General features: G+C 43.0%; 1 protein-coding gene across 2 annotated transcripts in view; it reads left to right on the top strand.

Moving 5' to 3' along the window:
* The window catches only part of gpr61 (G protein-coupled receptor 61), a 282,577-nt gene that overhangs the window by 21,378 nt on the left and 242,697 nt on the right, over positions 1–18,502 (top strand). Inside the window, exon 1 of one of the 2 annotated variants that reach the window (XM_072563923.1) lies at positions 15,831–16,100. The exons of the other annotated variant lie outside the window; for it this stretch is intronic. The gene's annotated coding sequence lies outside the window, so the exon portion shown is untranslated. Of the gene's footprint in view, positions 1–15,830; positions 16,101–18,502 lie in introns of those variants that run through there. 2 annotated transcript variants of the gene reach the window in all.

Below are 18,502 nucleotides of genomic sequence, written 5' to 3'. Positions count from 1 at the left end.
GACAACATTAGCCACCCTCCAATCCGCAGGAACTGATCCTGAATCTATAGAACATTGGAAAATAATCACCAATGTATCCACGATTTCGAGAGCCACCTCCTTCAGTACCCTGGGATGCAGACCATCGGGTCCCGGGGACTTATCAGCCTTCAGACCTAACAGTCTCTCCAACGCCATTTCCTGCCTAATATAAACTCCCTTTAGTTCAGGTCCTTCAGCCACTATTACACGGGAAAACTATTTCATTAAAAACTCTGACCAATCTCCTATATTTAGGGGAGTCTATACTTGGATCTCACCCCAGATAGATCTCCTTTAAACTATCGAAAAGCTTTTGCACTAAATTAAAAAAAAAACATCTGTCCTGGATTCTGCAGAATCTAGAATGAGTTAAGGTTTTGTTCGCTATGTGACTGTCTTCCATCCTATGACATACTGAGCCAAAGAAGTTGCCTCTACTTGAACAGTGTCAACACACACGAGCCCTCTGCCTTAGAGAGGATTGCTGCAAAGTGACAACTAGAAATCCTGCAGCAAGTAACTCACCTCCTGACTGTCAAAGCCTGAGTTGCATCACATCCACAAATGTTCATTCCCTTCACCATTGAAACACAGGAGCAGTTGCTTGTACTATTTACAAGATACGCTCCAGAAATTGAACAAGACCCCTTAGGAAGCAACCTCCATTCTCGCAAACTCGATCCCATGAAAGAACAAGGGAAGCTGATACATGGAAACTCCACTAGCTGTAAATATTTCTCCAAGCCACTCAGCATCCTGACTTGGAAATATATCGCCGTTCCTTCAGGCTCACTGGGTCAAAATTCTGGAATTCCCTCCTAAAGGCATTGTGGGTCTATGTAGACTGCAGTGGTTCAAGAAGGCAGCTCACCACCATTTTTGCAAGGACGACCGGGGAGGGGGGTGGGGGGCAATAAATGCCGCTCCAGCTGGTGATGCCCACATCCCATGAATGAATAAAGAGAGCCGCTGCATTGTGCAGTTTGATGGTCCTTTGGACAGTTGCAGCGTGAAGAATTCAGTAACACAGGGCTGAGTGCCATCCACAACTTTGATGAGTATCTTCATCTCCGTGTGCCTGACCTTTGCCTTCCCTGCAGATATGGACTGGATTCAGCTGAACATTGTGGAAGGTGTACAGTTTGTTCAGACTAAAAGTGAAGACAAAGATGCAACACATTCTGATCTGAGAACTTCTCCGTACTAATGATGCAGAGCGAGTTGCTCTCACAGAAATTCAGCTAAAATGCTTATGGACTGTCTCTCCCATGCCTGTAGCTCATTTCCTCTGACTGTAATCATCAGGAGACCCCTAATCAGGGAACATCTCCATCTCTGATCACACTAATACCTGCTGGGTGTTAGGGTGGCAAGGTGGCTCAGTGATTGGCACTGCTGCCTCACAGCACCAGGGTCCCAGGTTCGATTCCAACCTTGAGCGACTGTCTGTGTGGAATTTGTACATTCTCCCCGTGTCTGCGTGGGTTTGCTCCGGTTTCCTCGCACAGTCCAAAGATTCGCGGGTCAGGTGAATTGCCCATAGTGTTAGGTGCATTAGAGGAGAAATGGATCTGAGTGGGTTACTCTTCGGAGGGTCGGTGTGGACTGGTTGGGCTGAAGGGCCTGTTTCTACGCTGTTGGGAATCTAATCTAATCTGATCTGGAGAGAACCAACAAATTCTGCCACCTCAGGTCCATGGTGACAGGCATGCTAAAAAAAACTGTTAAAAATCTTTAATGTTTGCATGGCCAGTAATGGACTTTATGAGGGCAATTAATTAGGACCATGCGTGCAGGAAGTAAGTCTGTCAGAATCTTAGTATGTATCAGAAACAACATTGGGGGTGCCTTCACAACCGAGGGATGATTAGAAACTTTTGGATCAGAGAAGGTGAAGAGGTAATTTGTTGGAGGATTGTGATATGGTGGGAGGTTTCAATATATCATTGGATGAGAGGGTCAATCACCGGAGATCATTGATGGAAAATCATTGGCAAAGAGAGATCAGGAGATTTCTTTTCCCATTCTGAGTCTGCAGAGCCATACCTGAAAAAGGTAGTTGATCTGAAAAGTTCTTTCGAAAAGAAGTTGGACACTTTGTTAGTTGAGGAAGAAGAGTGAATAAACTGACAAAATGTGGTGTGTGGGACTATGCATGCCTGCTTTTCCAAAGACCAAATACATGTACAATGAGCTGAATGGCATGTTCTCTGCTGTTACATTCCCATGAGCCTCAGAGCACATTAACTCCTGTCCCCAACCCTCCACTATACTTACAGGGCAAATACTTTTCACACTCCTTTTTAAACTAAATGTGGCATAAATTGATGACTCTGGAACAGTAACAACACAAAGAGAATGTTCCTTATATCATTGCAATGACCTTGCATTTCTTCCACTCACTTTGCAAGTGCTGAGCTGATGCTATTGCTATGGTAACTGCTCAGGCTATGACTCAGCATTAACATCCTTTTACAGTGTCATTGACTGCCTCAAAGGCCCAATAGCTGATTATGGGGGTATATTCCCTGGATATAATGATCTCAGGAATGTTCTGGGACTTTACAGAGCCTTGCACAATAAGACTGGTTCAAAAATCTTTTGGTCAAATGTTTTGTTTACAGTTTCCAAATTTCTTAAAACTGGCTTCATCAGCACTTTCAGAGGCTTAATATCCCTTGGTTTCCATTGTAGATTGCTACCATTTGTGCATTTTTGGTTGAGGGTGCAACCATAAGTTAGAGGTGCAGAAGTAGGCCATTCAGCCCATTCAATCTGCTCTGCCATTTAATAAGATCATGGCTGATATGATAATCCTCAACTCCACTTTCTTGCCTTTTCCCCATAACCCTTGATTCATTTACTGATTAAAAATATGTCTATCTCAGCCATAAATATACTTAATGACCAAATTTCACTATCTTCTGCAGCAAAGCATTCACAGATTCACTCCCCTTAAGGGAAGAGTTTCCTCCTCATCACTGTCCCAACTGGGTGAACATTCTCTGGACTGCCTGCATTGCCTTGTCACTCAGTTGTATATATGATAACACTTCGGGGTAGAAGGGGGAAAAAAGCAGGCTCATTGTCCCTCTTCCATGTTTACATTCGATGGAGAGCGAGCACGGGGTATCCATTAATGGTCTCCATATCTTTAGAGAGAGAGATGGGCACCGCGGGAAATATAGTGCTTTTTTACCCCCTCCAGTTCTATTTTGATTTAGTCCCTTCCCCCTCTCTTTACCCCTCCCCCCCCCCCCCCTCACATTCTGATGAGTTGGATTGTATGTAATGGGATTTGCATGTAAATATTCAATTGGCTACCCGAGAGGTTTACTGGTGCTGGTTAACAGTTAGAAATGGCAAAAACAGTCACAGTTATTTGGTGATGGGAAACCCAAAATGTTCAGGTGTGTGTAAGAGCATTTCTGGATAAAAAGAAAAATAAAGCAGGCCCAGAGGTGGATCTGCAGAACTGTCTGACCTGGTCTGAGACTAGCCTAAGTATGCTGGTTCTATTATGAATATATTCTGTTTTTAAATGGTTCTATTTTGTGTTCAACAATAAACAATGTTCTCTCCAGCTGATTGTCCTGAGTTATTACAGTCAAATGAGAACCAAAACTGATCAAGGTATTCCCCTTGAAATAGCAGTCAGCATTCCCTTTGCTTTCCCTATTACCTGCTGAACTTGGATGCTAGGTTTTTGTGATATATGCACAGGGACTCCCAAATCCCTTTTCCAATGTGCTTTGGAAAATCATGATTGAATCTGTCCCCACCTCACTCTCTGGCAGTGCATTCCAAATTGTAACCAGCTACCCTTACCTCACTCCCAGCTGAAATGATGTTGTTCTCAATTCCACTGTAAAATCTCATTTTGACGTTCAAGTTCCACTATAGCCTCATTCCTCCTTTTAGTTTTTCTTTTATCTCCTCTAACCTTACAATCTCCAAGATCTCTGAAAAAGTCTAAGCTTGGATGCGTGACTAATTGAGGAAGAGATACCAAGCTCTCAATGCCAGGAAATGAAAAAAACTGTTAAATTAAACCTGGTGATGTGATGGAGGTGAGAACGCTGTCTGATATTTGGGTACTCCAATGTGATAGTGTTTTGATAGAGGAGATGGCATCTCAGTGTGTTTCAAAATCTTTCAAGTTGTGATATGTGTAAATAGTTCGATTTATTCTATTTTCTCTTCATTTGTTTTGCATAATAAACGTTTGCTCTAGTGTTAAACCCAAATCTGCAGCATTGTATGTTTGTATTTCAATAACAGATGAACTTAATTTAAAATATGATCTATAAATCCAGATTTCAGTCTGGGATCTGACTTACAGAAAGGAAAAGGAAGCATAGAACATAGAGCATAGAAAAGTACAGCACAGAACAGGCCCTTTGGCCCATGATATTGTGCCAAGGTTTAATCTTAATGTAAACTAAAATAACTTAACCTACGCACCCCTCAACTCACTGCTATCCATGTGTATGTCCAGCAGGCGCTTAAATGTCCCTAATGACTCTGCTTCCACCATCACCGCTGGCAACGCATTCCATGCATTCACAACTCTCTGTGTAAAGAACCTATCTCTGACGTCACCTCTATACCTTTCTCCTAATATTTTAAAACTATGACCCCTCGTACCAGTCAATCCTGCCCTGGGGAAGCGTCTCTGGCTATGGACTCTATCCATGCCTCTCACTACCTTGTATACCTTGATCAGGTCACCTCTCTTCTTCCTTCTCTCCAGAGACAAAAGTCCGAGCTTAGTCAATCTCTCTTCAAAAGGCAAGCCCTAAAGTCCAGGCAGCATCCTGGTAAAATTTCTTCACACCCTCTCCAAAGCCTCTGTATTTTTCCTATAGTAGGGTGACCAGAACTGGACACAATGTTCCAAGTGTGGTCTCACCAGGGACTTGTAGAGCTGTAGCAAAACCTCACGGCTCTTATACTTGATCCTCGTGTTAATGAAAGCCAAAACACCATATGATTTCTTAACAACCCTACCAACTTGGGTGGCAACTTTGAGGGATCTATGTACTTGAACACCAAGATCCCTCTGTTCCTCCACACTGCCAAGAATCCTGTATTTAATCCTATATTCAGCATTCGAGTTCGACCTTCCAAAATGTATCACTTTGCATTTATCCAGGTTGAACTCTATCTGCCATTTCTCAGCCCAGCTCTGCATCCTGTCAATGTCACGCTGCAGCCTGCAGTAGCCCTCAATACTATCGACGGCACCTCCAACCTTTGTGTCATTAGATTAGATTACTTACAGAGTGGAAACAGGCCCTTCGGCCCAACAAGTCCACACTGCCCCGACAAAGCGCAACCCACCCATACCCCTACATCTACCCCTTACCTAACACTACGGGCAATTTAGCATGGCCAATTCACCTGATCTGCACATCTTTGGACTGTGGGAGGAAACCGGAGCACCCGGAGGAAACCCACACAGGCACCGGGAGAATGTGCAAACTCCACACAGTCAGTCGCCTGAGGCGGGAATTGAACCCAGGTCTCTGGCGCTGTGAGGCAGCAGTGCTAACCACTGTGTCATCTGCAAATTTACTAACCCACCCCTCATCCTCCTCAGCCAAGTCATTTATAAAAACTACAAAGAGCAGAGTCCCAAGAACAGAGCCCTGCGGGACCCCACTCAACACTGACCTCCACACAGAATACTTTCCATCTCTAACCACTCTCTGCCTTGTGTCAGGCAACCAACTCTGAATCCAGATTGCCAAATCACCCTGTATCCCATACTTCCTGATTTTACGAATGAGACTACCATGGGAACCTTATCAAATGCCTTGCTGAAGTCCATATACACCACATCCACTGCTCCACCTTCGTCGACCTGTCTTGTCACCTCATCAAAGATTTCAATAAGATGTGTGAGGCATGACCTGCCTCTCACAAAGCCATGCTGACTGCCTTTAATCATGCTATGCTTTTCCAAATAGTCATAAAGCCTATTCCATAGAATTCTTTCGAAAACTTTGACCACAGACGTAAGACTGACTGGTCTGTAATTGCCAGGAATTTCCCTATTACCCTTGAAAAGAGGAACAGCATTTGCCTCCTTCCACTCCTCTGGTATGACTCCCGTGGAGAGTGAGGAAGCAAAGATCTTCACCAGTGGCTTAGCAACCTCCTCTCTCAAAGTTTGTGAGAAGATTTGTAGCTCGGGTACTCGTTGTTGTGGCTCTGTTCACCGAGCTGGGAATTTGTGTTGCAGACGTTTCGTCCCCTGTCTAGGTGACATCCTCAGTGCTTGGGAGCCTCCTGTGAAGCGCTTCTGTGATGTTTCCTCCGACATTTATAATGGCTTGTCTCTGCCACTGTTGTCTCTGTTGTCAGTTCCAGCTGTCCGCTGCAGTGGTCGGTATATTGGGTCCAGGTCGATGTGCTTATTGATTGAATCTGTGGATAAGTGCCATGCCTCTAGGTATTCCCTGGCTGTTCTCTGTTTGGCTTGTCCCATAATAGTAGTGTTGTCCCAGTCGAACTCATGTTGCTTGTCATCCGCGTGTGTGGCTACTAAGGATAGTTGGTCCTTTCTCGCTTCCTGGAGCAGCCTAGGATAAATCTGGTCTGGCCCTGGAGACTTATCAATCTTAATGTTTTCCAAAATTTCTAGCACATCAGTGTCATCATTCTTGATCTGGTTAAGACTGTATCCCAGCTCCTCTAGGTTTTCATTTCCAACAAGTTCCCTTTCCTTGATGAAAACCGAAGTAAAAGACTCATTTAGGGCTTCCCCTATCTGCTCAGACTCCACGCACAAGTTCCCTCTACTATCCCTGATTGGCCCTATCTTCTCCCTGATCATTCACTTATTCCTCACGTATGAGTAAAATGCCTTTGGGTTCTCTCTAATCCTTCTCGCCAAGCCTTTTTTGTGCCCCCTCCTGGCTCTCCTCAGTCCAATTCTGAGTTCCTTTCTAGCAAGTCTGTAATCCTCTAAAGCTGTGCTAGATCCTTGCTTCCTCCACCTTACCTAAGCTGCTTTCTTCCTTTTGATGAGAAATTCCTCTGTTCTCGTCACCCAAAGTTCCTGAATCTTACCCCTTCTTACTTGTCTCAGAGGAACAAATATGTGCATCACTCACAACAACTGCTCCTTAAATAGTCTCCACATGTCTGCTGTGCCCTTTCTGTGGAACAATTGCTCCCAGTCTGCACTTCCCAACTCCTGTCTGATAGCGCCATAATTTCCTTTTCCCAATTAAATATCTTCCCTTGGTAACTGCTCCTTTCCCTCTCCAAGGCTATGGTAAATATGAGGCAGTTGTGATCACTGTCACCACGAGATCTAACACCTGTGCTGGCTCATTGCTGAACACCAAATCCAAAATGGCCTCTCACCTCATCAGCCTGTCGCCATATGAGTAAGGAACCCTCCTGAACACATCTGACAAAAACAGCTCCATCCAAACCATCTACATTAAGGAGGTTCCAGTCGATATTGGGAAAGTTGAAGTCACCCATAACAACAACCCTGCTACTTCTGCATTTTTCCAAAATCTGCCGGCCTATGAGTTCTTCAATCTCTCTACTGCTATTAGGGAGTCTGTAGAAAACCCCCAGAGAGGTGCCTGCTCCCTTACTGTTCCTAACTTCCACCCACACTGACTCAGTAGACAAACCTTCCTCAACAACCTTCGTTTCTGTAGCTGTGATGCACTCTCTGATTAGCAATGCTACACCCCCCTCCTCTTTCCATCCTCACTGTTCTTTCTAAACATTCTAAACCCTGGAACATTTAGCAACCATTCCTGCCCCTGTGAAACTCACGTCTCCATTATGGGCACAACATCATAGTCCCAAGTACTGATCCATACTCTAAGTTTGTCAATGTTATTTCTGACATACCTTGCGTTAAAGCAGAGACACTTTAACTGATCCCTTTGTTTCATAGTGTGAGAAACCTTCCTAATAGATTTACTACATCCTGTCACTGCCCCAACTACAACTGCCCCCCTATCAGATATGTGGCTTGTGTACGATGTAGGAAACTGAAATCAGACAAAACCCTCGAGGAGTATAAAGGAGTCAGAAAAGAACTTTGGAAGACTAAGGAGGGCTAAAATGGGCCATGGAATACCCATGGTGAGTAGGATAAATGAGAATTCCAAAGCATATTATACAAATATTAGGAACAAGAGGATCGCTAGGAAAAGGGTAGGTCCCTGAAGGATAGAGGAATTTATCTGTGGAGCCAGAGGATGTGGGCAAGGTCCTTAATGAATACTTCACATTGTCATTCACCAAGGGGAAGAACGTGGATGATGGTAGGATAAGGGATGGGTATGTTGATTTTCCGGGGCTTGTCAATATTAAGAAGGAGGAGGTGTTGATGTCTTGAAAAATATTAAGATAGATACATTCTCAGGGCCTGATAGGATCTTTCCCAGGATATGGAGGGAGGTAAGGGAGGAGATTTCTGGGGCCTTGAGAGAGATCCTTGTAACCTAGGTGAGGTCCAAAAAGATTAGAGAACAACCAATGTTGTTCCCTTTGTTTAAGAAATTATGGGCCAATAAGCCTTCCATCAGTACGAGAGAAATTATTAGAGAAGATTCTTAGGGACAGGATTTACTTGCATTTGGAACTAATGGCCAATTAGGGATAGTCAACATAGCTTTGTGCATGGCTGGTCTTGTCTTCCAAATTTTATTGAATCTTTGTGGAAGAGATGAAGATGATTGAAGAGGGTAAGGAAGTGAATGTAGTCTCCATGGACTTTACTAAAGCATCTGACAAGGTCACTCATGGTAGGCTGGTCCAGAAGATAAGGTCACATGGGACCCACAGTGACTTGGTAAATTGGATACAAAATTGGCTTGGGAAGACAAAGGGTAATCTGAAGTGGTGTTTTTCAGACTGGAGGTATGTGACTAGTGGTGTTCCACAAGGACCAATGCTGGGATCTCTGTTGTTTGTAATTTATATAAATGATTCTGATGAAAATGTAGGTGGTCTGATTCATAACTTTGCAGATGACATGAAAATTGGTGGAGTTGTGGATAAGTGACGAAGGCTGTCAAAGTAAAAAGGACATAGATTAGCAGAAAGCTGAGTGGAGAAATGGCAGATTCAGTTTAATCCAAACAAGTGTGAACCGATGCATTTTGGGATGTCAACATAAATGGATGCGAGCATAAAAGGTACAGTTAGTAAGTTTGCAGATGACACCAAAATTGAAGGTGTAGTGGACAGTGAAGAGGTTACCTCAGATTACAACAGGATCTGGACCAGATGGGCCAATGGGCTGAGAAGTGACAGATGGAGTTTAATTCAGATAAATGTGAGGTGCTGCATTTTGGAAAGCAAATCTTAGCAGGACTTATACACTTAATGGTAAGGTCATAGGGAGTGTTGCTGAACAAAGAGACCTTAGAGTGCAGGTTCATAGCTCCTTGAAAGTGGAGTCACAGGTAGATAGGATATTGATGAAGGCGTTTGCTATGCCTTCCTTTATTGGTCAGAGTATTGAGTATAGGAGTTGGGAGGTCATGTTGCGGCTGTACAAGACATTGGTTAGGCCACTGTTGGAATATTGTGTGCAATCCTGGTCTCCTTCCTATCGGAAAGATGTTGTGAAACTTGAAAGGGTTCAGAAAAGATTTACAAGGATGTTGCCAGGGTTGGAGGATCTGAGCTACAAGGAGAGGCTGAACAGGCTGGGGCTGTTTTCCCTGGAGCGTCGGAGGCTGAGGGGTGACCTTAGAGAGGTTTACAAAATTATGAGGGGCATGGATAGGATAAATAGACAAAGTCTTTTCCCTGGGGTTGGGGAGTCCAGAACTAGAGGGCATAGGTTTAGGGTGAGAGGGGAAAGATACAAAAGAGACCTAAGGGGCAACTTTTTCACGGAGAGGGTGGTACGTGTATAGAATGAGCTGCCAGAGGATGTTATGGAGGCTGGTAGAATTACAACATTTAAGAGGCATTTGGATGGGTATATCAATAGGAAGGGTTTGGAGGGATATGGGCCGGGTGTTGGCAGGTGGGACTAGATTGGGTTGGGATATCTGGTCGGCATGGACGGGTTGGACTGAAGGGTCTGTTTCCATGCTGTACACCTCTATGACTCTATAAATGGAAGAGAAAAGTATACAGTAAATGGCAGGACCTTGGAAGCATTGATAGGCAGAGAGATCTTGAGGTGTAAGTCCATAGCTCCCTGCAAATGACCACACAAGTGGATAGAGAGATAAAGAAGGCATATGGCATGTTTGCCTTCATTGGTCAGGGTCCTGACTATAAAAGTTGGCAAGTCATATTGCAGATGTATAAGACTTGAGTTAGGCCACATTTACAGTATTGTGTGCAGTTCTGGTCGCCCCACTATAGGAAGGATGTGGAGGCTTTGGAGAGAGTGAGAGTTTATCAGCGTGTTGTCTGATTTGGAATATATTAGCTGTAAGGAGAGGTTGGACAATCTTGGATTGTTTCTGCGAGAGTATTGAAGGCTGAGGGGCGACCTGGTCAATGTTTATAAAATTGATGTGGATGTGCAGGTGTTGGACTGGAGTGGACATGGTCAGAAGTCACATGACACCAAGTTATAGGCCAACAGGTTTATTTGAAATCACAAGCTTTCAAAGCACTGCTCCTTCGTCAGGGGAAGTGGAAGAAAGCACATAGGCACTGAATTTATAGGCAGAGATCAATGGGTGGAGAGATGAGATCAAAAGATCGTACAAATGGTGTGAGTGGAGTGTCCATAGGCCAAATAAAAAGTCTCTACAGGTGATTGAGAGTGTCAGACAGTTTGAGTTAAGTGCCAACAACTGAATAGCAAGGGAAGTGTTAACCTGTAATCCAATTAATTGAGGCAGAGAAATAATTATAAAAAGTTCAATTAAGGTGATGCTGAAGACAAACCAAATGGCTGGAATAACACGATAGGTCTAAGGGTCACATGCTGAGAGTTTAACAAAGTAACAAGTAATCCAAAACTGTACAAACTAGTTAAGGTAGAGAGATCATAACAAGTTATCAGGGTGTGTCCAAACAGGACAATAACAAAGGTTTTACACAGAACAGTGTGGTGGGGTTACATGTAGTGCGACATGAATCCAGTATCACAGTTGAGGTTATCTTCACGGATAGGGATCTTAGCTGTCAGTTACTACTCGACAATTCTGCATTGTTTTGTGTCTCAAAGGCCACCTTCGAGGACGCTTACCCAAAGATCGGAGGCTGAATGTCCTTAACCACTGAAATGTTCCCTGACTGGGAGGGAACATTCCTGTCTGATGATTGTTGCATGGTGTCCATTCATCCGTTGTCCTAGCGTCTGCATGGCCTCACCAATGTACCATACCTTGTGGCATCCTTGCGTGCGGCGTATGAGATAGACGATATTGATGGAGTTACATGTGTATCTGCCGTGTAATTGGGGGATGGTGTGCCCACGTGTAATGGTAGTGTCCATGTCGATGATCTGGCATGTCTTGCAGAGGTTGCCATGCCAGGGTTGTGTGGTATTGTGATTGATGTTGTCCTGAACATCAGGAACGATGGTCTGTTTGAGGTTTGGCGGTTGTTTGAAAGTGAGAAGTGGAGGTATAAGGTGAAATGTTTGTCATCGTCGATGAGATGTTGAAGGCTGCGGAGAACATGGAGTAGTTTCTCTGTTCTGGGGAAGTACTGGATGACTATGTGTACTCTGTCAGTCATGTCCCATGTCTGTCTTCTAAGGAGATTGTTGTGGTTTTTCGCTATGGCACATCGGAACCGGCGATCAATGAGTTGAGCACCATATCCTGTTCTTATGAGGGTGTCCTTTAGCACCTCAGATGTCCATTGCGTTCCTCCTCGTCTGAGCTGATCCTGTGTATGCACAGGGTTTGTCTGTAGGTGATGGCTTTTTTAACATGTTCAGAGTGGAAGCTGGAGAAGTGCAGCATCGTGAGGTAATCCATAGGCTTGCGGTGGAATTAGGTACTGAGGTGTCTGTCCTATACAAAATTATGAGAAGCATGAATAAGGTGGATAGTTGGAGTCTTTTTCCCCAGGGTGGATATGTCATACATTAGGGGGGATAGGTTTAAGGTGAGCGGGGGTGGGGAGGAGGGGAGTTTAAAGGAGATGTGGGAGGCAAGTTTTTTACACGAGGGTGGTATGTGCCTGGAAAGTGCTGCCAGGGAAGGTGGTAGGAGCAGATACGTTAGCAATGTTTAAGAGGCATTTAGACAGACACATGGACAAGCAGAGAATAGAAATTATTTCTCCATTTCTGTCTTATAAATCATCTGATACATCTTAACTTCCATTAACCTTTTTTGTGTGTAAGGCAAATGCAGTTTTTAAAAATAAGTTCATGGGATGTAGGCCTTGCCAGCTAGACCAGCATTTATTTCCTATCCCTAATTGCTCAGAGGGCAGTTAAGAGTCAACCACATTGCTGTGGGTCTGAAGTCACATGTAGGCCAGACCAGGTAAGGATGACAGTTTCCTTCCCTAAAGGACATTAGTCAACAAGATAGATCCTTATGACAATCTTCAGTTACCATATGATTTCTGTCAGCCCAGCATTTTTAAAAATTAATTTCATCATCTGCCACAGTGGAATTCAAATCCATGGCTCCAGAACATGGGAAGGTGTTGGCTTAATGATATTATTGTTAGACTATTAATCCACAGACCCTGATGGTGTTCTGGGTACTTGGGTTCAAACTTGACTTTAATAACGACCTGGAAATAAGAGTCCAATGATGACCATAAAATCATTGCCGATTGCTGGGAAAAACCCATCTAGTTCACAAATGCCATCCTTAGGTGGTCTGGCCTACATGTGACTCCAGACCCACAGCAATGTGGTTGACTCTTACCTGCCCACTGGGCAATTAGGGATGGATCATAAATACTGGCCAAGCCAGCAATGCCCACATTCTGTGAATGAATCAAAATAAAACGTAAGCCTGAAGTCCTGGATTACTAGCCCAGTGACATTACCATTAGCCGTCCAATTTCTCACTATTATATTTTGGAGAATGGCTGCTGTGTCTGCAGGAGGGACCAGAAATACTTTTCCTTTCTCTTTACTAGCCATACTAGAAACAGCATACCTGAGATTAACTGAGCAGTGATGTGTGATGAGTGCCTGTGAGGGTTTCTGGAATAGCAAACTCCCTCTGTTGGCCCTAATTGAACCATGAATCCTTCATTTTATTATTAATGTAGTATGCCACAATTTATAAATTGTTCGCTAGATCCATAAATTTCTACAAGTGCTTTTCATGAAGATATTCAGCTCTGTTACTGCAGTGTTATCACTTGACTGAGATTTACATGTTAACAAGGCTGGTACTTAGTAATCCAGAGAATCCACTGTTTACTCATTCTAGTTTATTATGGAAAATGCTATAAATTTCTGTAAATTATGGAAGTAATGTTACTTTCTGCAGAACAAAATGTCTTTGCTTTGTTTTGACCAACTGAGGCAGTCACACTGGGTTCTAGGTCGTTAATTGTGGGTGAAATTTACAGTCTTTCAAAAGATTCCAGTTGTGGGCCTCCTTTTTCCAGTCATGTGTCTGCTGCTGTTGTGTTTCTAGATGGTAGTGGTCCTGGGTTCCCCATAAGCTCTGTTCAAGGTTCCACAACACAGCTGGCACATGGTGGGAAAAAAAACATCGTTTGAACTGAATCTGCCATTTTATTTAAAACTATTGAAGTCAATCAACTAGGTCAACCTGAAGAAGCTCACATCTCGTTTAATTGACATTTGTCTGATAAGTTGCACATATTGAACTTCAAAGGGTGCCTCCAACTATCAACTGAGACTGACAATGAATTCAGATTTGGGAAGGACCTTTTTCTTTGCAGCGTAGGAGACTGAGGGGGGACATTATAGAAGTGTTTAAGATCATGAGAGGCATAGATTGGGTGAATGCACTCAGGCATTTTCCCAGGGTTGGGGAATCGAGGATTAGAGGGCATCAGTTTAAGGTTAGAGGGGAAAGAATAAAAGGGAACCTGAGGGACAACATTTTTACACAGAGGGTGGTACGCATATGGAATGAGCTGCCATGCGGAAGTGGTTGAGGCAGGTACTTTAACAACCTTTAAAAGGCAGTTGGACAAATACATGAATAGGAAAGGATTAGAAGAACATGAGCCAAGTGCAGGGAAATGGAGTTAACATGGATGGGCATTTTGGTCAGCATGGACAGTTTGGGCCAAAGGGCCTGTCTCCATGCTGTGGCACTCTATTTAGATCAGATTCCCTACAGTGTGGAAACTGGATCTTTAGCTCAACTAGTCCACACCGACCCTCTGAAGAGCAACCCACCCAGACCCATTCCCCCTAACTAATGCACCTAACTCTACGGGTAATTTAGCATGACCAATTCACCTAACCTGCACATCTTTGGATTGTGGGAGGAAACTGGAGCACCCAGAGGAAACCCACGCAGACATTGGGAGAATGTGCAAACTCCACATAGACAATCGAACCCGGAATCGAACCCGGGTCCCTGGCGCTGTGAGGCAGCAGTGCTAACCACTGAGCCATCGTGCCGCCCTATGACTCTATTACTTCTGGTTTCAGCAGTTATTGCTGTGCACAGATCTTGGAGATCCGTGCACCAAAAACAAATAAAGGGAGCATTGTTTGGATGTTACTACCTCAGGAACTGTGGTGAATTTGTGCAGTGCATCTTCTAGGTGGTATACACTGCTGCTACTGAGCATCAATGGTAGAGGGAATGAACACTTGTAAATGTGGTGCCAATTTCAATCAAGTGGGTTGCTTTGCCTTGGATGATGTTGAACTTCTTGAGTGTTGTTGGAGCTGCACCATCTAAGGACTATTCCATGACACTGCTAATTTGTGTCTTGTTGATTATTGTCAGACTTCGGGGAGTCAGGAGGTGAGTTACCCACTGCAATATTCCTAGCCTCTGACCTACTCTGGTAGCCACAGTATTTACGTGACCTGTCCAGTTCAGTTCCTGGTCAATGGTAACCCCTCAGAATGTTAATAATAGTGGATTCAGTGATGGTAATGCCATTACTTTCTACTTTGATTGAAGTTTTCATCTCATTTTCTTTTGTAGCTCCTTGCAAAGTTTGTTTGATGATACTCTCGTGAAGACCTTTGGGATGCTTTGCTAAGTTGAAGGCACTATAAGTGTGAATTGCTTTTGCTGCTCTATACCTTACCAAGTTGTCCCTGTGGATTCCAACTCCTCTCTCTGGTGAATAAGCACATAGGAAACATTGCTGAAACATTCGTGTTGCTGGTCATTAACACATTCCTTTTCTGAGATGGTTTCTTTTATAGTTTTCAGGATATTGAGGAGATGTTACAACAAAATGCTGCTGTGCGAGATGGCAGCAGTCAGCTGACAAGTAAGAGAATCAAGGGTTCTGAGAAAAAGGCAGGAAAGTGGTCTTGAGGATTATCACATCAGTCGTGGTTTCATTGCATGGCAAGGCAGGCTCGATGGGCTGAATGGCCTACTTCTGCTTTTATGTCTTACTGGATTATTAACTCCCAGTGCTAGTTAAATGAATGGCAATGGGCAGAGTGGAACCCTCTGAGTCCCCCTGCCCATTCTGAATGTAGTAGATAAACTTTCCAGCAGGTTTCAGAGAAGGGAAAGTGGAAACCTTGCTAACAGGTTGAGTAACAGATCTCACCAGTCAGAGGAGCCCTTAATAACTAGAGAGGGAGGTAGTAAGAGATCTCTCTCTCTCTAGTTATTAAGGGCTCCTCTAACTGGTGAGCTCTATTACTCAGATATTTCTATTTGTTCATCTCCTCCTCCCTTCATCATGTGCTGTCTCTGTGCTTGTTTAAAAACCTATTACATCTCCCAAAATAATTCCAGCGTTTTCTGCTTTATGTTGAAGAATTCATGAATGGTGCTGAATATTGTGCAATCATTAACAAACATTTGGACTTCTGACCTTAAGATGGAGCGAAAGTCTTTGATGGAGCAGCTGAAGATGGTTGGGCCTAGGACACTACTCTGAGGAACTTCTGTAGAGCTGTCCTGGAGCTGAGATGACTGACCTCCAACAACCACAATCATCTTACGATGTACCAGGTATGACAGCAACCAACAGAGAACTTGCCCCCTGACTCCCATTGACTCCAATTTTGCCAGGGCTCCTTAATGCCACACTTGGTCAAACGTAGCCTTGATGTCAAGGTCAGTGACCCACATCTGATCTTTGGAATGTCTTTCTTTAAATTTCACAACAATGAGGCAGATAGTGGGGAAATTATGGAGAGTATAATGGCATTTTTAAAAATGTTTTTAAGTGTATATATTAATTTTACAAGCGAAATTATTACTCTTAATGTTTGAAAAACTTTATTACACTAATGAGGAAAGTGCATTTGTATAGCATCTTTCATATATTCATGACATCCCAAAGCATTTTGCAGCCAATTAAAGTGTTTAATTTTTTTAAAGTCACTATTGTCATGTAGAAATGCAGGAACCAATTTACACACAGCAAGATCCCACAAACAACCATAGGAAAATATCTAGATCACTTGTTTTTGTGATATGGGTTGAGGGATTAGCATTGAACAGAACACCAGAAAGAACTCCCCTGTTTTTATTAAGGATAGATCCCTGAGATTGTTTATATCTAACTGAGAGAGAAGACCCTGACTCGAGTCCTTATCAAACCCAAACAGTTGCTCCTCTGATGTTGTAGCTCTCCCTTGGTACTACACTAAGGGTGCCATCTTAAATCAGTGTCATCTCAAACTCAAACCTTCAAATCAGACCTTGAAGCCACAGCTATTACAATTTAGAGCCATCCCTGGGGTTATGTTTTTAAAACAAAATCACCAAATGGGTTTTTTTATTGACCAGGCTGAGATGATGATAGATGTTTAGCCAACATTAGAGACACGGAGGAACATCATACCATGTTGATCAAAGGATAACAGCATTCGGATAATTTTTATCTTTTGACTAATGTAAGTTAACAATGTGAGTTAATAGTGCCTAGATGGCAAAATTTCCTCATACTGTCAGCAAATAATTCATGCTAAAACCAATCACTTTGTAATGACTCAGTATTGGTATAATGAGAATATCTTTAATTAAAAATATTACGACACGTTGGGATGTAGAGGAATCTGTCCGGCAAATCAGGTCATCCATTTATCTTTAATTTCAGACTAATTGAAAACCATGAAAACAGTGACTGAAATAAGGTCATGAAAATTACAAAAGAGAGGTCTCTTAAGCAGATAAATTTTATTAGTAACAGTACAAGTTGGAAAAGCTGGGATTGTTCCCTTTATAGCAGAGAAAGTTGAGGCAGCTTAATAGAAGTGTTCTAAATTCCTAGAGGGAGTAGGCAGAGAGAAACTTTCTTCGTTGTCAGAAGAATCAGTAACAAAAGGAAGATACTTGGCAAAAGGACCAGAGGAGAGTTTTGGTTTTAAAATACAGGATATCGCCTGACAGCACAGTGACGAAAAATTCAATACTACCCCTTCAAGGGAATTGGATGCATGATTAAAGGATATAAGATTTCCAAGTCAATACCAATTGGGCAGGGATGGAATTAATTGAATAGGATTTTCAAAGAACTAACGCAGGTATAATGGACTGAATGGCCTCCTTCTGCAATTTAACTAGTTTATCCAACTGCAAGAGAGCAATCCCAACTTCCCTCTTGCAGCCCTTCATCATTCTCATTCCTCCTTTCTCTTTGCACTATATCTCCCAATTCCTTCCCTCTCTACAACCAAGCAATTTACATTCACTGCTTCCAACATAATTCCTGCTAATTAGGCCTCATCCTGAGGGCAAGAAAATTTCCCAACTACTCTACTCAGAGCCTTCTCATTTTTGAAATATTGTCCACTGAGTGTTCAACCCTTCATCGCTCCCAGAAGCAATTTTCTATTTCTCAACGCAGTTACCAAGGGTTCTCAAGTCCTTATTTGACCTTGCAGGGTCTCACAGTGAATTCTGGTCCCATCAGCCCCTCTACTTTGCAAGAGTATTTCCTGGGTAATAATCAGGTGCTGGAACCTGGAACACTCTCCTCTCAAACGACTGACTTCAATTATTAGTGTTATCCCAACTCACCCAGCACAGATTGGTGACCAAAGTTGGGGTCTTCTGACATTGGTTTCCAACAAGGAATACTGGTTTAGGTCAGTGAGTACAAAATAAAATGTCTCCACTTTGCTGTGAAGATTGAATAGTACAATTCACCCAAACAGGTATCAGTCATAAATATAGATTCAGAGATACGGCAGTGTACATTTTATAATTACTATCTAGAGTTGAAAGCTGTGTGAATTTCAGGAGCAGATTTTTCATATTCATTCTTTAGAAGATGCAAAGTAATTTTACAGTCAATAGGAAGTTTTCCTTAATAAAAATCAAAAGAATTGTGAATGTTGAAAATCAGAGACAAAAATAATAATTGCTGGAAAAGCTCAGCAGGTCTGGCAGCATCTGTGGAGAGA

The sequence above is a fragment of the Chiloscyllium punctatum genome, chromosome 45, assembly GCF_047496795.1.
Source record: "Chiloscyllium punctatum isolate Juve2018m chromosome 45, sChiPun1.3, whole genome shotgun sequence".
Lineage (NCBI taxonomy): Eukaryota > Metazoa > Chordata > Chondrichthyes > Orectolobiformes > Hemiscylliidae > Chiloscyllium > Chiloscyllium punctatum.
Note: the sequence above shows the minus strand (reverse complement) of the source record. Positions and strands in the feature narration are given on the sequence as shown.